This window comes from Megalopta genalis, chromosome 2, assembly GCF_051020955.1.
Source record: "Megalopta genalis isolate 19385.01 chromosome 2, iyMegGena1_principal, whole genome shotgun sequence".
Classification (NCBI taxonomy): Eukaryota; Metazoa; Arthropoda; class Insecta; order Hymenoptera; family Halictidae; genus Megalopta; species Megalopta genalis.
Genome location: NC_135014.1, coordinates 18,259,086 through 18,279,012, shown reverse-complemented (window position 1 = coordinate 18,279,012; position 19,927 = coordinate 18,259,086). Strand labels below are relative to the sequence as shown.

At 39.9% G+C, this 19,927-nt stretch overlaps 1 protein-coding gene across 8 annotated transcripts in view; it reads right to left on the bottom strand.

The window, feature by feature from the left end:
• Positions 1-9,715, bottom strand: part of LOC117220549 (uncharacterized) — a 31,730-nt gene extending 22,015 nt beyond the window's left edge. For 2 of the 8 annotated variants that reach the window (XM_076518644.1, XM_076518645.1), the window contains exon 1: positions 817-3,464. The gene's annotated coding sequence lies outside the window, so the exon portion shown is untranslated. The other 6 variants (XM_033470615.2, XM_033470616.2, XM_033470614.2 and 3 more) reach the window with 6 other exon arrangements.
• Between the last annotated feature and the right edge of the window lie 10,212 nt (positions 9,716-19,927).

Genomic DNA, 19,927 nt, shown 5'->3' with positions numbered 1-19,927 from the left:
CTGGAGGTAGCCGCCACATACCCCCCTGCCAGTGATAACGATATCTAAGATGGGGGTCCTCTCCATGCTAGGTGTTTGCTATACCTCGTGGGCATCGACGCGGTCGTAAGGATGCCTGCGTAGCTCTAATCGACTTGACCGCGTTTTAATGCCCGAGGTAGTGCAAACGTTACCTGATCCTGATCCCAGGAGGATGATCGCCTTCGTTGGCCCACTCGATGACGATGTGCTGCATTTCTACTGAAGCTGCCTGAACTTTTATCTGTTGCGACTCGTTCATTTTTTGCTGTACCTTATAGGCATCGACGCGGTCGTAGGGAGGAGCCTTCATTGCTCTACTCGACCTGACACGCGTTTTGATGCTGAGGCTTTCATGAGGCAGTGTGTCATCCTTGTCGTGAGCGCGTTGCTCCGTCGGTTGTGAACTCGTTGCTCGTGCAGTCGTCGTGGCGAGGCAGTGAGTCGCCTTTTACCAGAATCGAGTCGTAGATGCTGCGGTCTTAGCATGGCCTCTCTCGGTTGTCGTGTCGTCTCCAGGTAATGCTGTAGGTCGATCAGAAGGTTTGCGTTGTTGTGTTCGTCGTCGGGGTCATCAATTTGGCGGCGGTTCGAATGTTGTGGAGTGGAAAAGGAGTGGGGAGACGTTTCGTCCGGGGCCCCGCTAGAGGACTCATCAGTAAGGCTATCCTAGCGAGCCCTTGCCTTAGACGTAAGGGTAGGACGAAGTCTCGGTGTATATATAGGGATCGGAACGGATCGGCTACTAGCGGGAAGAGGAGCCCTCTGCTGGCGGGTCTGGAGGTAGCCGCCACAGGCCTAATAAAATTAATATCAAAATAAACGAAGATCTACGATAAATACGAATTGTCTATTTCTTCTGTAAAGTTATTCGAAGTCCAAAAAATGTCCACGGTCCGGTGAGAAGATCACAGTTTTGAAAATAGCGTACCAAACGTTAAAGCAAGTTTTTGCGTCCTCGTAAATTGTTGCATTCTTTCACAGACAAAGCGTAACATTTGTAAAGAAATGTAATGAACAGTATAAACTTTATGCAGTTACTTTATACGTTTAATTTACGCAGTGCGATTTTGCACCGATGAGGGGCCACCGACGATCTACACCAAGTCAGTCAACGTGTTGATCCATTTTAAGAGGGTCACACTCTCGTTATCCTTTGGTTAGCCACTCCGGTGCGCGCCAAGGCTCGGTTAAAGGGTTCGATATTATTCACTCGATCGCGATACCATCGTGCAGCGGAGAAAAAATAAAAGAAATCCTAGCTAGCTCCTTTCCGTCATTAATGACCTTTTCGCATTTCCAATTAGCCAATCGTTGCGACAAGTGATCGTGCAACAGGACAGATTTGAAAGAAGACTTACATCCTCTTCTTCATCATCCTTTTTCTGTATCATTTAATTTAAATCGTTGCGACAAGTGATCGTGCGGTGGCAAAAATTTCAACGAAACAAATCAATGAATGATCGCGCAGTTGACACATTTCGAAGTGAATCCTGTATTCTTTTTTGCATCAACCTTTTTCCCCGTATTTAATTTAATCAATCGTTGCGACAGATGATTGCGCAAAGGAAAAAGTTGCGAAGAATTTTTAGATCCTTTCCTTCATCAATATTTTGGAATATCGATAAATTAACCAATTCTAACGAATGATCTTGCGGCAGGAGAAAATCGAAAGAAGATCTGCGTTCTTTTCCATCAATTATCCTTGTTACGTATCATTTAATCATTCGTTGCGACAAGTGACCGGGCAGTGGAAAAATTTCGAAAGAAATCCTGCATCCTTCCCTCCGGTAACTTCCTCAAACATAAATCAACCATTCACTGTGACAAATGATCGCACAGTGGACATATTTCCAAAGAAATCCTACATTCTCTTCCCTGCTTTCCTTTTTCTGGTACCATTTAATCAATCGTTGCGACGGCTGATCGCGCAAAGGGACACATTTGAAAGAGAAAGTTGAGATCCTTTTCTCTGCCGATTTGCTCAAATAGCAACGAATTAACCAATAACCTAACAAATAATCTTGCGGCGAGAAAAATTCGAACGAAGATCTACATCGTCTCCATTAACCTTCCTTAGCGTCATTTAAAGTAATCGACGCGACGAAGGGACCGCACGAAGGATGAAATAGCAAGAAGAAAAAGCAAGCGTCTTCAAGATCCTTCTCCATCGGCATTCTCTTAAGCTCCGCTGCAATTTCACTCGGAAACAATAGGTAAAACTCAGTTACACCGTTCTTAACCCCCCCGAGTTGGCCAGTTTAATGCGAAATGAGTTTCACGATCGCGAGATCCTTGGTCTCGGCATTCGTGGTCCTTAAACGGACATCGTAACACCGTGATCCGTAACCTCGTTTTTCATCCCCATTCAAGTTTACGAGGGAAAACAGACAAACGCGATTTCGCCAACGCGATCGAACGTTTCGCAGTCGCGGTCGACCGCTCGATTTAGCTCGTCACGAGATCTCAAGGTCCGTAATTGTAATTGCGCTTCTGTATGATAGATCGCGTGCCCGCGCCACGGGATCCGTTGATCTTTGTCGTTTCTTATTCCCAAGATCCAATTTGATTTACGTCTGAAAACTTCTGTCGACCGTGGAGACCCGGTATTACCAGCGCGGGAACAGTTTTTCCAAGCAACTATTCACGGCACGTTGGCCAAACTTCCCGCCGCGAATTTATAGTGACCTCGAGAACTTGGGGTCGTCATTTAACTGGCTCATTGTTTCGCAAACAGATTGCCGACAGGTTTCGCTGAAAGCCGGATGAAAAAATAATCGCGGTTCAAAAATAATTCATTGCTCAAACCCATGTTTCGTAAGAAACTCGATCGAAAGATCAACGAAACGAGATCGAAAGATCAACGAGACTTGATTGTTTCTTGCGTCACCGTAATCGCTGGACCCTTAGGGAACGTTCACGTTGAGTTTCTAGATATTTCGAGACATCGGTGTGTTAATTTCGATCGAAATTGAAGCACAGAGTTAGGAGAAATCTGAATGTTCGCGCTCGAGCCGCGCAACATTCCGAGAAACTCGATCGAATCTTCAATGTAAATTGAATCTCTTCGGCATCAACGTAACTGTTAAATCATCAGGAAACGTTCACATTGTATTTCCGAAAATGATCATTCCTAAATCGGTTGACTTCAATTGAGAATTGAATCGAATTCGAAGGGCGATTTTAATTCACTCCGAACTAGTCTAATATTTGGAAATTTCAATTTCAGCCACTGTTCCGAATCTTTTCAATCAAAAAATCTGCTAATATCATAGAATATTTTAATATCCTAGATCTGAACATCTAAAAACAAAAAAAAGAAAATACAATCTTGCACTGCTTCCCCAAAACTCATGAATAAAGCAAAGCATTTCGAAAATAAAAGATGAAATCTCGTTTCGGTAAATCAGTATAATTCTAACAAATATTTAACATAAAATAAATCCGGCCACCTTTTCGTCTAAACACTCTCATGTGCATCCTTTCCGGAGATCAGCATTGAGAAAATAAAAAAAAAAAGAAAATTGGAAAGCACTCGATTTCGTAGGGATTTCCGCAGAGTCCGAGATGTAGAAGCATTCACTCTCGGTGTCGAAACGATTTTTGACGATCACGATCGAGGGGAACGTGGGCGTTGGGATTTGTGAAAGTTCGAGCACTCGATCCTTCCGATGATTTTTCGTCGGAATTCAAATTTTCGCGGCTTGGGCACCGACACGAACGCGGCTCGACGAGCAACCGGAGCCCGCCTCTACGTCACGGAGGACTGTTCGCCCGACCCGACGACACTGACTTTAATAGTCGAGACTTTCGATTGATTTGCCGCAGCCGCAAGGACTATCTTGTCACGGCAACGTTCGGCGTCCACGGCGCGGCGCAGCCTAGTAAAACCGCGAACAACCCCAACCGAATCACCTGCGGCCTTTGCGATAAATCCTAATCCCCCGCTTTCAACGGATGATAAATTAATGACAAGTGCGGCAGAATAGAATAGTATACGATACCAGAAAACAACTCGCGAATGACGGCACTCGGTTACGCTATAGCTCAAACATGTATATCGTTTCGCGTAACAACTGCCTCCAACGTTTTGCACTGAAACCAGATTTTGATCATTCTTTTGCACCATTAAAATATTTTCTTTTCATTCGAAATAATTTTATAAGGAGTTTCAATTGTGAGCTACGCGCACGAAAATTTTTAAGAAGATTCTGTCACTGACAATGGTCTCAAAAATTGTCCTATCGGTATTACCAAGTATTCGCGAAAATTAACATATTGTACGAGTGTTAGCTTTGGTAATTTTTGTTGTATCCTTGTAGTATTTGTTTCGATCTGACAATTTTTTATAGGGTAGTTTTAATCGTTAGTTAAGTGAACAAACATTTTCAAGGAGATTCTTTTACTGATAATGACGTTAAAAATTGTCCTTTTTAGTAGTACCAAGTATTGGCAAAAGTTAACATATTGCACGGGTATTAGCTTTGATAATTTTTGTTGTGTCCTTGTAGTATTTGTTTCGATCTGAAATTCTTTTATAGGGTAATTTCAATCGTTAGTTAAATGAACAATAATTTTCAAGGAGATTCTGTTATTGATAACGATGTTAAAAATTGTCCTATTGGCGCCAGCAATTTAGAAAAATTGGCATTCTGCATGGGAACTAAGTCTTGGTAATTCTTGTTGCACCCTTGTAGTATTTGGTTTGATTCGAAAATTTTTTACAAGATGTTTTACAGATATTTTACAGATATTTTCAATGACCCCATTCCAAGAATAATGTTGTTAAAAATTGTTGAATTGATAGTTCCAGATTTTGATCGAAGTTAATACGTTACAAGGTTGGCTCATTTTTTTACCATTTTTTGACGTCCTTGTGGTTTTTATTTTGATTCGACAATTTTTTATAAGGCAAATTTAATCTCGGACTACGTGCTAAACAATTTTCGGCGACCTCGTTTGGTCAACAATGTTGTTAAAAATTCTCCAATTAGTTCTTCTTTCCTGCTGTTTCCTTCCTACTATTTTGCTAGCAGATCGAGGTCACGATTTTTCTTGTTAGCTAAGCGAAAATGAGGGTGACTTCAAAGATCATTTGTTCTTCAAATCCGCCCATAATACCGCGCCATAATGCACCCAGAAAATGTTCTCCTGACAGATAATATAAATTGAACTTTCAACGCATAGATCCAACCCAATCCAGCATCGAAGGATCAACAAGAAAATCGTTTCATAAAGATCCTATCGCACAGCTTTTTCTCCAGAACTGTTCAAAGAAAGAAGACTGATCACACTCTATGGAAAAAAATCCATTCATCAACATCTCCTGAAAAAGATCTCAACATATATAATTCTCTCGCGGTCCTTATGCAACAAGTTCGACCATTGCAGTTCTGACCGAACTTACGCCCTAACTTACTCTGTTTTTGCACTATAACTCGATCGTTCGGAAAGTGAAAAACGATTCTGAAAATAGCACCGACGGTATCCAAGAGGAGAAACAGTCTCGCATCCACAGCATACTAATTAAATCGTCTGGACCCGTCGGTCGGAAAAAGAGTTCTAGAACAGACCTAAGAACACCGCGTCGGAACTCACCCCATAGATTCGGGGCAGCAAAAGCAAAAGCTTCTGCACCCGCTGCAGCCACCTGTGCAGCTAACTAACGAAGACGGGTCTCGAGTAACGTCCGAATTAATTCACGTCGGTCGCAAGTAGAGTAAGTTCGATAAGTTTCGAGCAGTTATCTCAGGCTCTCGTTACTCGGTGCTCGGTCGGTCCTTGTAATCGTCCTTCGTATGATTTGCGAGGCAAAACCGAGGCGAGTCGTTAAGCGACAGCGAACAGGAAGTTGCAAGCCAGCCACCTCCCCGCAAAAACCGCTCCTTCCGATAAGGATCGGGCCGCCGGAATCTTCGTTTCCGGCTGCTCACACGGAAGCACACAGCAAGCAACATAGGGGAACACATGGGACCCAGTTAGGGTTTGCAGACAGACTGTTAGATCCTTCATCGATCGTCTCGCGATCTCCGTTGTCGGTTCACTGGCGATCTGGATAAATTCTTCGGCATTTTGCGAGTACCGTTGAAGTCGCCGAAGGAGATCGTGGATCTTTCGTTACAATTTTATGGCGGCAAAAATTGTAGCAATTGGAAGACTGATTTTGCTGTTAGACCGATTTTGCAGGCGCGTTGAAGTCACCGATGGAGACTGTTGACGGAGATTATAGATTTGTATGCATTCGTGTCTATGGACTTGTTACAAATTTATGGCGACAGAAATTGTAGCTATTTGGGGGTTGTTTGTTGCTATGAGACGTTTTATAAAATAGATGAAAAATAAAAAATATATAAAATATATGAAATATATATCAAACACTTCGGTGTTTGAACTTTCTTCTACGATGTTTGTTAAGATTGTTGAAGCAGAGAATGAGGAGTGAAGTTGTTGCAATTCGTGGCTACAATGTACATTTTTAAAGAACGAGTGTAGATCGATTCGTAATTGATCAGCAGAGTAGAGACCTGCAGCAGCGTTGCTACTCTTCAACAAAGAGTGTACAATAGCATATTTCAGAGACGAGTAATGTGAAAAATAGAATATGTAAAAATAGAAATCTGCGTATAAATCCAATTATGAAACTACAGAATTGATCGACCACCATCTTCGTAGCCTTTCAGATATAGTCTATAAAAATAAGAACAGAGGAACCTCTTCTCGTCTAGATGACGAAACATGACGCGGGAAGATTGTTATCGGTTAGCGCGATGACTGGCACGGTGCTTTATCGATGACAAACGCTGCCAAATTACATATATAAGAACGATCAGGAAAAGATGAAGGCCGAATATTCTTGTCGACATAGGCCAGCTAGCTAGACGATAGCGTGAAGTAAACATTGCACCGTTCAATAATTTATAACTCTTATTACCAACGTTTATTTTTGCCGATTGCAGGTGTAAACGAAGCGATACAGTCAGCCGTAAAAATCTATAGACACAGTCGCCGAATTTTCAGCACTTGGAACAAAGAAACGCGTCAGACGTTTTGTGAACATCGAGTCGCTTATTGGATTATTAACGCGGATTATTGTATCTTTTCATTTGTATCAATCCATATTATGAATTAACGCGGATTGCGACGCGATAAGATCGTAAAACTGAGTAAAACTGAATACGTTTATATCAAAGATTTTAGCGAAGGTATCGAATCGGTAGACAAATATTTACTGTTCCTACAGATTAAATGATGAATACATTTACTGCAGCAGGTTAGCAAAGGTATTAACTGACTATAAAAATGTTTGCTATTCCTAGTGAATGTACACACCGACTACACAAAGTTTACCTTCAACTAGCTGTGAATACATTTGCTCTACGACTTAGTTGGTATGCGTTTGCGCGGGCTAGTGACTATGTAGATTTAGCGAATGGACGCTTCTACTGTAAATATATGAGACGGGAACACAATCTATAAAACTATTAACAGTAAACCAACCGAGTTCTGAAAGTGGCTAACGAGTGATGTTTTATAAAAACTTCAACGGATCGAATTTATTTCCACTGTTTGCGACTTTTATTACAACGTAAGCTCGTACGAAGGCATTTGAGCCGTTTATTTTGAAAGTGGCATAAGTCACTTTACCGTAATGAAAAGTGGTGATTTTTTAATGTTTATACGAAATTATTTATACTGAGCAAAATATTAGTATCCTGAGATAACAAATACAAGTAAATCTTCTCGATAGTTAGCATCCATATTTTTAAACGTGTTGAAACGCAAACCCTTAAATATATCGACTTAGAAACAAAGTGACTAATGCCACTTTCAAAATAAACGGCTCATTTATCCAATCGTTTCTTAAGAAAGGGTATTCACGATTTCAACAATTTGAAAATGAAAAGTGTAAGATCGATAATTTCGACCGCAATGGTAGGTTCAATGTTCGATTGTGCCTCTGTCTTTGCTGCGCAGAAAATTTTAACACTTTAATGGCCGCACGTCTACGCAGTCGAACGTCGCCAGGGGCAGGCAATATTTTTGAAGAATTAGTTTGAAAAAAACTTCATGTAAATTCATGAAATAATTCAACATGTGCGAACATACGCATAAAACAGAAAAAGCAACGACAACAATAGCAACACATTTAATGCAACAAATTTAATATTTTTCCTTTGTGTGATAATCATTTAAAGCGATCACCTACACGTAACGATACTCGGCAAGCTTTACATATAAAATATGCAGGCTTTCTAATTTTATTCGCATAGCAAACACGACAATCCCTTCGTACCTTTTTTACTACTGATATTTCAACTAATTCATGTTTTATTCCTCCGGCTAATCTTTCAACCAGAAACGAGCGACGCGAGATGTAGCAGGATCACCATCATTAGTTTTAATCCACGCACTTGCTAATTTAAGTAAAAAAATCGCGGTAATTTAATTTTCGAATGGGATCGGTATTCAAATGTTCGTACATACGAAACGAGTTAAACATGGCACGATTCATTAAATAGAAAGAAAGTTTCTTCGTCCATTTTTTCGTTCTTCCAATAACCTTCGGCTAAGACGAAGGTACCATCACACATGCTGTTCGAGCGACCATTAAAGTGTTAAGACTGAAGAAAGTATAAAACGCAATGGAATGCGATAAAAATGCGTGGTATCCTCTGGTCAACTCTCCAAATCCTCGCAACAAATGAAAATCTCAACATCACCGATCAATCAACAATCTCTCATCGTCGTCTCCACAAACCCGAGCATATTCAGCGTCTCAACCACCGGTGACTCCATCGCCAACAAGCTCAACCCATCGAAATCCTTGCGACCCCCGACAAAATGATCCAAGAAATTGCCAGAAAATCACCAGTGCCCGAAACAACGAAAAGCAGCGAACACGGGATAGCGTGAGGCAATTGATGTCGGCGAGGCGTTAGTCCCATCGATCTTCCACGACAAACACAACGATCGATCCCGACGAGGTTGACGAGGGAGCACAGGAGGTCCACAGGTCCAACGTCGGATAACACTGATGACGAAGAGGGGCGGTTCACGTTGTCACAAGTTCACAGGGAGCCAAAAAAGAAAAGAACGAACGAACGGACAGAGGACGATACACATCGGCGCAGAAAAGTGGCGGGTGTCCGTCGAGGGTCTCTGACAGTGTGCCGGACGCCGAGTGTCCCGATGGACAACGGGATACCTGATGGTGTCGCAGCGTGGACGGTCGGTCAGGTGTCGCACGATCGCGAGACACACACGTGCTTCTGGCGGCTAGATCGATAGGCCACGGTGAAATATTCACGGGCGACGGTGATGTGTGTCGCGCGAGCTGTCCAAGGCCACCCTGACCGACCCTGTTGTCTCCTGCGACCCTGCCCGAGCCGGCGATTCGCTTAGCTTCCGGCCTCGATCCGCCGTGCGAACGATCGATCGATCGCACGTGTCCTCCACGAGCTGGTCTAGCCCACCTGCACGAGCTTCTCCAGGCTCGATCCGTCAACCAACCCGATTGCTTCCGGCCGATTTTCTGACCGGCTGATTGCCGCTGCTCGAAGGGAGACCGATCTTCCGGGTTGCGATCTAGCACCGGTTCTCGAGGAACAGGATCCGGAGATCCTAGACCCGCTGCGCGTCCGCGTTCAACGATCGAACCGCCGGCGCTCTTTTCGAACGACCGATTGGCACTGGCTCGCGTGCACGAGGCGTCGCGACGCATGCCAGGACCGCGGCCACCTGGGGCGCCTGCACGAGCTGCGGGGGTGGGGCGTGCGGGCCTGTTGCGCGAGTATTTTGGCCATTTTTCGAACGCCCGCACCTAGAGCCGATGGCTGTTTCAGAGGGAAGAGGAATTCACGGGATTTCCGTCGGTTTGCAAAATTTTGTGGTGACGTAACTCGGCCGAGCATCTGATTTAGCGGTGGTTCGAATTAATCGGAATTTACGGGCCTTTTCGGTGGAACTGATTCGCAGAATTTCGTGGGGAACGAAGGATAAGCTTCCGATTTGGAGGTGGTTTGGTTTGATTGGAAGTAAGCCGCCTTTTGGATAAATCTGGTTTTTGCCAAATTTTTGGGAGGGTTGAGGGTTGAGCTTCTGATGATGTGGTGGGTTGAGTTAGGCGATGTTTATTATGGTTAACACTAGAACTAATAAACCACTCGAAATGACTGGTTCGTGATTTTTTTCTTTTACAATTCCTGATTTTAATCAAGTTTATGTCAGGAATTTTCATACGGACGTCTTCATTCAGGCATATGTTATAATAAAAATCGTAGAAGGTCGAAATAAATCCAATCTTGTCATTGTTATGAGACGATGTATAGAAGTCATGTTTAGGATTTGGTAGTTCTAGCGTTAAAACTGCTTTATAAAATTATGTGCAGGATGAGGATTGAGCTTCTAATTTGATGGTGGCCTGATTTATCTGTAATTTGGGCGCCTTTGGGGGTGAAATTGGTTTGTAAAATTATGTGAGTAATAAAAGCTCAACTTTTGATTTGATGGTGGTTTTAGTTTATTGACATTTGGCTGCCTTTTGAGTGAAACTGGTTATGTAAAATTTTGATGGTAATGAAATGTAAGATTTTGATTTGTTAGTGGTTTGATTTAGCTGCAATTTAGTGGTCAGTTGATTAACAAGAAGGTTCGAATTCCTGAATTGGTGGTGGTTTGGTTTAGGTGAAATTTGTGTATCTTTTGGTTGAAACTGTTTTACGAAGTGTTGTGGGTAATGACAGCTGGGCTCCTGATTCTGTGGTAGTTTGATTTAGGTGGCAGTTGAGTGTCTTTCCGGTGAGAACGATGTTTAGAATTGCTGACGATACGAGAACTGTGATGCTTCGCCACATTTTTTGCTATATGGCACTCGAGGGTACTTCTCATTTTAAATTACGTTGGTTGACATTTTATTGTTACAAATTTATTTCTTAACGCTGATGATCTAGGAGTTTCTAACTGTTTCATTATTTTTGTTTATCTATCGATGGCCACTCGGTTTCAAAGCGTATTGAAAATTACATCGATTCCCAATCATTGGGATTGATATGCGGTATGTGAGATCAAAATGACCGCCAGTGGATATACGAAATTCATAGTATTAGAGTTATTGTCTGTGTAAACTGAACGAGCAACTTTTGTCAAAACTCAAAGCAGTGATATTACTGGAATTGTATCAAATATGGCAATTTTGACATTGATATTTTTAAAGTGTATTTTACGTCAATGTTTACAATGATATTTTTTTATTGAGTAGAAAAGCATACAGTAATTTCTCTCTAATTCGCGCTCAGACTGTGCACAAAAATGGACAATTTGGGAAGAGGAGATACGATTATTCGAGCCTTGCGGCTCGTTTTTATAGTTATTAGCAACCGGTAATTATACTTCCAAAATTATCCATTTTTGAGCGAAATCTAAGCGCGAATTAGGGAGAAGTTACTGTAGTTCTCATAGCAAACCCCAAAACATTCTTGCCCCAAAATACCGGTACCCTAAACGATTCATATCCAAAAAAATTTGAATACTGAAAAACATTATCATAAAACAAAATATAAATATATCGAAAAATCAACTAACAAACTTTTCATTTTGATAGTAAACTGGTAAGTGTTTTCCCTTAACACAAATTTAATACAGTTAATAGAGAAAAAGAAAGAAGACAGAGTTAAAAATATAAAAAGATTATAAAAACTATAAAAAGAAAAGATAGCGGCGACGCGGTAGGATAGTTCCATAAGAAACGTAATCCAGGCTTGAAGACGGCTTAAAATATGGTAGAAGTTGGCGCATAAAGGATCAATGACGAAGCAACAGATACAAAAGATGAAGACATAATACATATAACATCTCCAACTCTAACGGACAGTCGCCATCGGTCTTCCCCCCCGTAGAAATTCTATGTACAATAAGAGTACAACGAGTTACATAAATCTTGCAACTGTGGTTATTTTTCAAGTCTCCCTCGCCCGGCGAGATACGCTCGCCGTTCGAAAACGTATTTCGACGTTTACAACGGTCATTTTTCACCGGCGATAATCGTCAGGCTTGGACGTGCTCGGGATGAAGCCGTTAAATTGCCATGCGTTGACTCTTGGATGCGCGTATAAAAGCGTCGTCTTATTTTTGCATCTTGACGCGGTAAATTTAGGTTTGTCATTTATGGTGGGATCTACTGGTCCTGTCAAAATGATCGGCCCTTTTTTTATTTAAGATTGGAGAGGTTGTGGAGACGAGTTCGTGGACAATTATTCGGTCAATTTATTCCTTTGGACGTATATCGTTTTAAAAATGGTAAAAATGGTAAAAATGGTAAAAATCTGATTGTCAATGACGAGTCACGTTCGTGCAATTTTTATCGCATCCGCACAAGCATTAAAATAATAATCTGTGGTCGTGTGTATTCTGAACATTTTTATTATTAAATATTCAAGAGATATAAATATTTTCTTATACTAAATGTAAGTCTCTCGATCACTGAATAAATTATAATATTCTTTCACCGACCAGAAGCGGACTAGCAAAGCGAAAAAAACTTTCTCAAGACTCAATTTTGTATTAAACCCTCTTTGTAAATTTAATGTTCGTCAATAAATCCACACCAAATGGAATTTTACCGATTTTCCGAGATTTTCAGCGAAGTCTATGAAAATCGATGACAATTTGCAAACACAGAAGGATCCCCTGATTTCCACAGCTGTACACTACAAAGCAGACATCGCTGACGTTCATCAGGCTCGCTATCGAAATGGTTCGCGTGAAAAACGGCACCTTGTCGATCCTTTTCCGCGGAATTTACGGCGACACACGGGGCCACCATAATTCAATCCGTCGCGGTTTTGTCCACGAATAGAAATGAAAAACTCGACGCCGACGATGGCAGACCGCGTTTTGGCTCGACCACGTCAAAAATCCCGCCCACCGAATTTTTGGCAGAGCTTAGGCCCGCTTCGATGCCTCGGTTCGCGGGTCATCGAGCATCGTAGCGACAGCAAGAACACCAAAAGAAATCGGTTCTCCGCCGCGTTCCTCGCACGCGTCGAGGAATCTGCGATCCGGTCGCCAACTTGGCACGACATTCACTGCGATAAAGAATGATAGATGACACACGGATTGGCCATTTATCCGCTACGAAGCTCCCAAACACTGTGCTCGCTGAAATCGTACGATGCAATCATTTCTACACACAGCTGATGTTCATTTCCATTTATTTGTTGCCTTCAATTTTTAAGTGGTGACATATTTCGATAATGACTTTCACATTGGTGTATTTTATTTAAACAGTGACAAAAGGACGTTCTTCACTTTCGTACAGTCGATGTTTTAGTTTGTTCGGGCTCTTACTTGTCAATTTGTTATCTACTTGTTATTACTTGTTATTACTTGTTATTACTTGTCAAAGCTATTTCTTTCGTATACGTTGATTTTTCTATTCCTTTTTATACGGTATATTGTGTAATAATTAGATTGCGGGCTTTTATGAAAATTGACATTGTAATACTTAATTTTACGAACACTAAAATCTGAGACAAAATTTTGTTCATTCATTAAAGGATTTCATATGACGAAAATAATAAGTAAAATAATTATAATTGTAATAGTGTATGAAAACAAAATTAACAAAATTGTTTCACTGAATTCTCTCTCTCTCTCTCTCTCTCTCTCTCTCTCTCTCTCTCTCTCTCTCTCTCTCTCTCTAGTAAAAATACTATTATAGTTAATCAATGTCCCCACAACAGAAATGAATAAGTGAATACACAACACTGCAAAAAAATTACAAGATTCAAAGAAAATACTTTCGCACCATTTTAAACATAATAGAACCGTCTAAACAAAAATTACTTTTATATTAGACACATGAGTGCTTAACAGTTAACCTAGGACATATTAAGTCTGCACAAAAATCCAGATGACAGTCAAGTCGCAACAATAATCAGGGTACACGGAAAGACAACTGTCTGGTATTTTTCTTCAAGAAAAATAGGACTTTAAGAAACCTAGAATGTCCACGGTTCCTAGCTTTCCCGTCATCTGTCTCAACATAATAAGCATAACACGGCGAGAAACCGAAATGGTGAAAAATTCCAGTTGCTGTTTGATTAGTCCCATTCAGCAAACGGCGGAGTATCGTCTTCCGTAGGGCCGAGAAGTTTCTGTCCGCGCTACTGTCCGACTGACAGCATATTCTACTGCGCGAGCCTCTAACGAGCAACGCGCCCTTATTCGTAACTAGCAGCCTCGAACACGTGCCCCCTTCATATTTCTCGCAAACTATTCCTGCAACTCCTCCTTTTTCTCGCCGCCTCGCTTCCACGAAATTTCCAATTAACGAGCCCCGGCAGCGCCGTGCCGCGGCCGCCCAGAAACTAGTAACTTTGTTGTCCATGAAATCATTCTTCCGTCCCGCGCTCCACTGTCCCGTCGCGTAATCGATGCGAAAGTATGCGACGACGAACTACCCCTGATTTCGCATTCATGCCGCGAATATCCGATTCAGTGGAACACCGTTCCGTTCATGTTTGTCGTTATCGAAAATTGCTTGATTTTTATGCCCGATCTTTATTGCTCGATTTTAATGCCCTAATTTTATATTCGTTTTTTTGTTCTTATTGGCAAGATTGTTTCAGCTGCGACGTCTTCAGCTCCGTTCGTCTCTTGACGAAACTTGAATGCACTTGTTTCCTTATGTATACAACGATTTGTCGATAGGCAATCGTATCGTAGTTTGTTATGTTCTAAGTCGAGATCCCTCATGTATTATAAATATAATTGTCAATTTTTAGGACTTGAAAAGAGACGTTTAATTCTTGAAATTGTCACTTTCGTTTCTTCGTAACGAAAGATGTTGTTCAATTTTTGTATCATTGTATTTGCGTATGTGGTATTTTAAATTTATAAATGAAAGTACCTAATTCTAAGATGTGCATAACGATTTTACGATAAAATCTACATCGTCGTACATTTTAATAATGATGAAGAGAAAATTGTATATCCTTACGCCTTATAATTTTCACGTAAGGATATTTATGAAAATTACCATGTTTCGAGATCATTTTCAAGGAGTTTAAACAATTTGAAGAATAGCAAACGACCTTGAAGAACTGTATTGAATTCGATTGTAGAAAGGGCTTGAATGTCTCTTGAAAATGACAGTGATCTATACAATTGCACCAGTATGCACAATCTATTTTCTAGGTCTCTTTGACGTATTATAAACGTAATAGCCAATACAAAAAAGATCCAAAACAAAATCACATAAAGTCATTTCTCGTTCCTCTCCCATAGGAATTCCTTACAAATTTTGACCTCCCATAAAACTGATCAAAAACGTGTATGAAATAGAACATCAAACAACATTAATTTACATGTTTGTAACTGGAATTACGTGTGCGCAACTCAGTCACAAATAAAAATGTCACAGATAGAGCAAAAAGTGCACCACCGTTGATTAATAAATATTGTATCGATATGTTTACTCGAATAGTAAATAAAAATTGTTTAGGAAAGAGAACGCGCGTTTTCCGGGCCGGGAAGATGGATCGTCGATTATTTACGCGATACAACCGGGCGGGCTTATTCTTGGCAGACATCTGCGAGACGAAAGTAAACCGCACGCATGATCGTCGCCCTGGCGATGCGACAAAACTATGAATACTTCAAGGTGGAAGTTAGAGACCGGGACCGTGGAAGTGCGAAGCGCACCGCGAGCCTCGAAATCAGTGGAACACGCCATCGATCTTGCAATGTCACGGCGATCGATGGGCCTTGATCTACAGAGGCTTATCGAGACGGAACGACTTCGTTAATCTCCTTAATAGCCGCCACTCCGGCCTGAGTTTCCCATCGAAACGATCTCTCCTTCGATGAGTATCCTCTTTCTCACTTTCTCCCTCTCTCTCTCTCTCATTCTCACTCACTAACTCACTCACTTACTCTCTCTCTCTCTCTCTCTCTCTCTCTCTCTCTCTCACTTATTCATTCTCTCTATTTCTCTCTCTCTTTCTGTCTCTCTCTCTCTCTCTCACTTATTCATTCTCTCTCTTTCTCTCTCTCTCTCTCTTATTCTCACTCACTCACTCACTCACTCTCTTTCTCCTTCCCTCTCCATTAATGCTGTTTTCCTGCGATGGATCTTCGCTATTGTAACCTCTTGTCCTACGATTTATTTCACAGCTGCGTTAATTAGCACTTCTTTGTTTCTAATAAATTCCTACACGGAACAGAAAATGTATATTTACCGTATACCAACATTTTCTTCAACGTTCAACACCTTGCACTCGACTGGTGACTCAGAGTCGTCGCTAGATTATGGATTTTTATGCAAACTGAAAATTTCCCAAGCTAATTATAAGAAACTTAAGTCTGATAAATATGTCTTTCCACTTTTAGTCGTTTTAATAAGTTGTACACATTAGAAGGACATTCATCAATTCTTCTTCATCTTCTTCACAGTTTTCTATTTAAAAAATGCATCAAATCCGCAATCTAGTCAGGACTAACAATAATTCCAATAATAATTTCGAATAATTCAGATAATTCCGATAAGTTCCAAAATAATTTTTACATTACCAAGTTAATGCATTAAAAGCATCAAGTTATATTATATAAAATGAAAGTATTGTACATCAAGAAAACAATTTCGATGTACAATTGAAAATTAAGAGAAACGATTCAATATTTGAGAAACAATTAAGGCTTAAAATGATGTCGAGTTAAATATTGATAATAGAAACGTAAAGTTTGATTCTAATTAAAAAGAAACGCGAATATCATTCACATTTGGTGCATCATGTTCGAGATCTTCGTAACGAGACTGACTGGATATTATAGGGCAAGGGATTAACTAATGAAAGACGCTATCTCCCTCCCTCCCCACTGATTCCGTTTTCCGTAGCGAATCTTCACTATATTAACTAATGAAAGACGCTATTTCCAGAGTCGCCTTTCAGCCGGTAATATTTCAAATGGCTCGGCCTCGACGTTAGAGTCCGTTCGGTTCTTATCATCGATTTCTACGGTAAACCGGGAACCAATTCGTATGCATCATGCGATGACCGTGAATCTTCGATAGCTCCGTATCAAGATTTTCAAACAGTGAATTACTTTCGTCGATGCAGCGCGCTACTGTTTTCGTATCCGAGGAAATTAAATTTTCACCGACGAGATTCTATTTTCTGTAGTTATTTCTGTATCGCAGTTTTCGTGTAAGCGATTCTGTAAACTGCGAATGGTTCGTGCATTGTTGTGCAGTTCCATCGATTTTATTCTACACTTTTACTGGAATGTCGAATATAGCGTAATGAAAACACGGTTCAGGTAATTGATTCATTTATGTTTCACGGATTTCCATCCTTTGCAGTCTGGGCACGAATTTTTCGTTTCCGTAGATGGTTAAGAGTGGAAAATTTCTAGTATTGTATTTCACATTACTTCACATTATTTTACATCATTTAATATCATTTAATATTATTTAATATCACTTAATATTACTTAATATTGCTGAATATTATTTAATATTACTCAATATTACTTAATATTACTGAATATTATTTAATATTACTCAATATTACTTAATATTACTCAATATTACTTAATATTACTGAATATTATTTAATATTACTCAATATTACTTAATATTACTGAATATTATTTAAGATCACTTAATATTACTTAATATTACTGAATATTATTTAATATTACTCAATATTACTTAATATTACTGAATATTATTTAATATTACTCAATATTACTTAATGTTACTGAATATTATTTAATATTACTTAATATTACTTAATAATACTTAATATGATTTATTATTACTTAATATTATTTTCTAATATTTTATATTATTTTCCATTATTTAAGAGTTTGAATAATTCTCTGTAAATGCCTCTTTGCGATCTTAATAATCGTAAGTTAAAAAGTTATATAACAGATCAGACGTCGAGAAAATTGAATAATATTTTAAGGTTACCAGATTTCACTGAATCTCACATTCCTTAATTTCCCGAAGCAGGAATTTATTTCTATGACGCGGAGTATGTCTCCGCAGCCATTTTCTTCACGCTTGCAATTTTTGCGAACATCTGCCGACATAACTGGCTTGCGAATGGCGCAGAGGGTGTGCTTTTCCGCGACACGCGTTGCAATTTCCTGTTTGACTACGTTCGACATCGAAGTTTCCGACAAGGGGAAAGTGGAACTGGAACATTAAACTTGAACCCTGAAGTTCAAGAGCACAGTTCAACCGTTTATCGCTGATTTCGTCACGAACTACGTTGGCCGAGTTAACGAGGTCGTCGAACCGCCATTACGGTTCACGCAATTAAACTTACAACGTCAATAAAACGGCAGTAACGATCCGGTGAAAATAATTACTATCGTTTTCAGACTTGAAACGAGCTTATAAAAAAGATTGATTTCTCGGTCGTTCGTTTTTTTTTTTAAATATTCTTAACTGATTATACAAATGTACAGTCTAGTCATACTAATTTTTAAGAGTAACCTTAAAGTAAATGCAACTGATTCGAGAGTTTAAACAAGATTATACGATAAAAAAAAACTTTTAAATTTTATTTGTTCTTCGTTAATTCTTTGCGGTCTTATAATGTAAAGTTTACTCACACCGAAATAACGATATAAAAAGAATTTCGATTATTTCCAACTAATGGAGAAGTTTCGAAAATTTGTTTCGCGTTTGAGGTTATGTTTTAAGAATTCTTATGCTGCAAGTGCGCGAAGATTTTTAATTATTTCGCGACCGTCCCGGGACTATGTAAATGTTCTTAATTCTCATGCTGGAACCGTGCCTTGGCTCGCGGTCCAATCAGATTTTAAATGAATCTCGATGCGCCCTTTAAAATAATCCCCCGGTTCCACGCGATGAAATCTTGCCGCGCGAGGACGTGAAAATAATAACAACTGCGGCAATCATTTATTCAATGAAGGAGATGAAATTCTCTTCTCCTATGGCGTAAGCGTAAATTGCGCAGATAATTATGGTCGCAGATAATGGCATCGCAGCACGATGAACGCAAATTACTTTACCAAATTCTAGTCTGAAGCAGGATTAATTAATGTTTGCATCATGGAGACTGTTAACAGATGCATTTCTTTGGTATCATTTAAAATAGTTACCTCTTTTAGGTATGTTTATTCATTGCTACTTGATGTTTATTGAATTCGTTAGTAATCCAATAGCTCGTTATAATCTCAAAGAAATTGAAATTAAATCAAATTCGTTAAAAACGGCTGTAATTCGAGTTCAGGAAAGCTCTCTAACTAAAAGACATATTACTTTAAGTAGTAAAAGTATATAAAATTTAAACTCGGTTGGAAGAATGGTTACTTGAGAAAGGAATTTCAATGAACACGATTTTTCAAGAGAAACATTTTTCTAAAATCTTGGCTCGATTATACTGCAACATTCATTAAATATGGCGTATAATACTATTTGATTTTTATTTAGATTCTTACTAGGCCATCTGGTCGTCACAATCCCAAAGAAACGCGATTTAAACAAAATTCTTTCCGTAATATAATCCTTTTAACGAAATGAAATTTTATCGAATTTCATGCATCGAGTATCTTACGACTCCACGTATTTATACAAGTGCATAAAGCGTTGCAGTTGGTTGCAACGGACCCGCGAAAACGCTAAATCGCTTTTGGCCGACCCGACGGTAATTCGTTGCTGTCACCGTCGTCGATGATAGCGATATTCCTAGAGCGCTTTTTTTTCTAGAGCGCTTTATTCCGAACACAGATTATTTCGGTTCCATTTTATGAACCGTCGCGAACCTCGTCGAACTTCGCGAGTTCGTCTTCCGCAGTGTGCACGCGAGTGACGGCTGATTCTTCCACGGTGTCACGGAACTTCGGCGAACTTTTATGCATTCATTGATTTCCC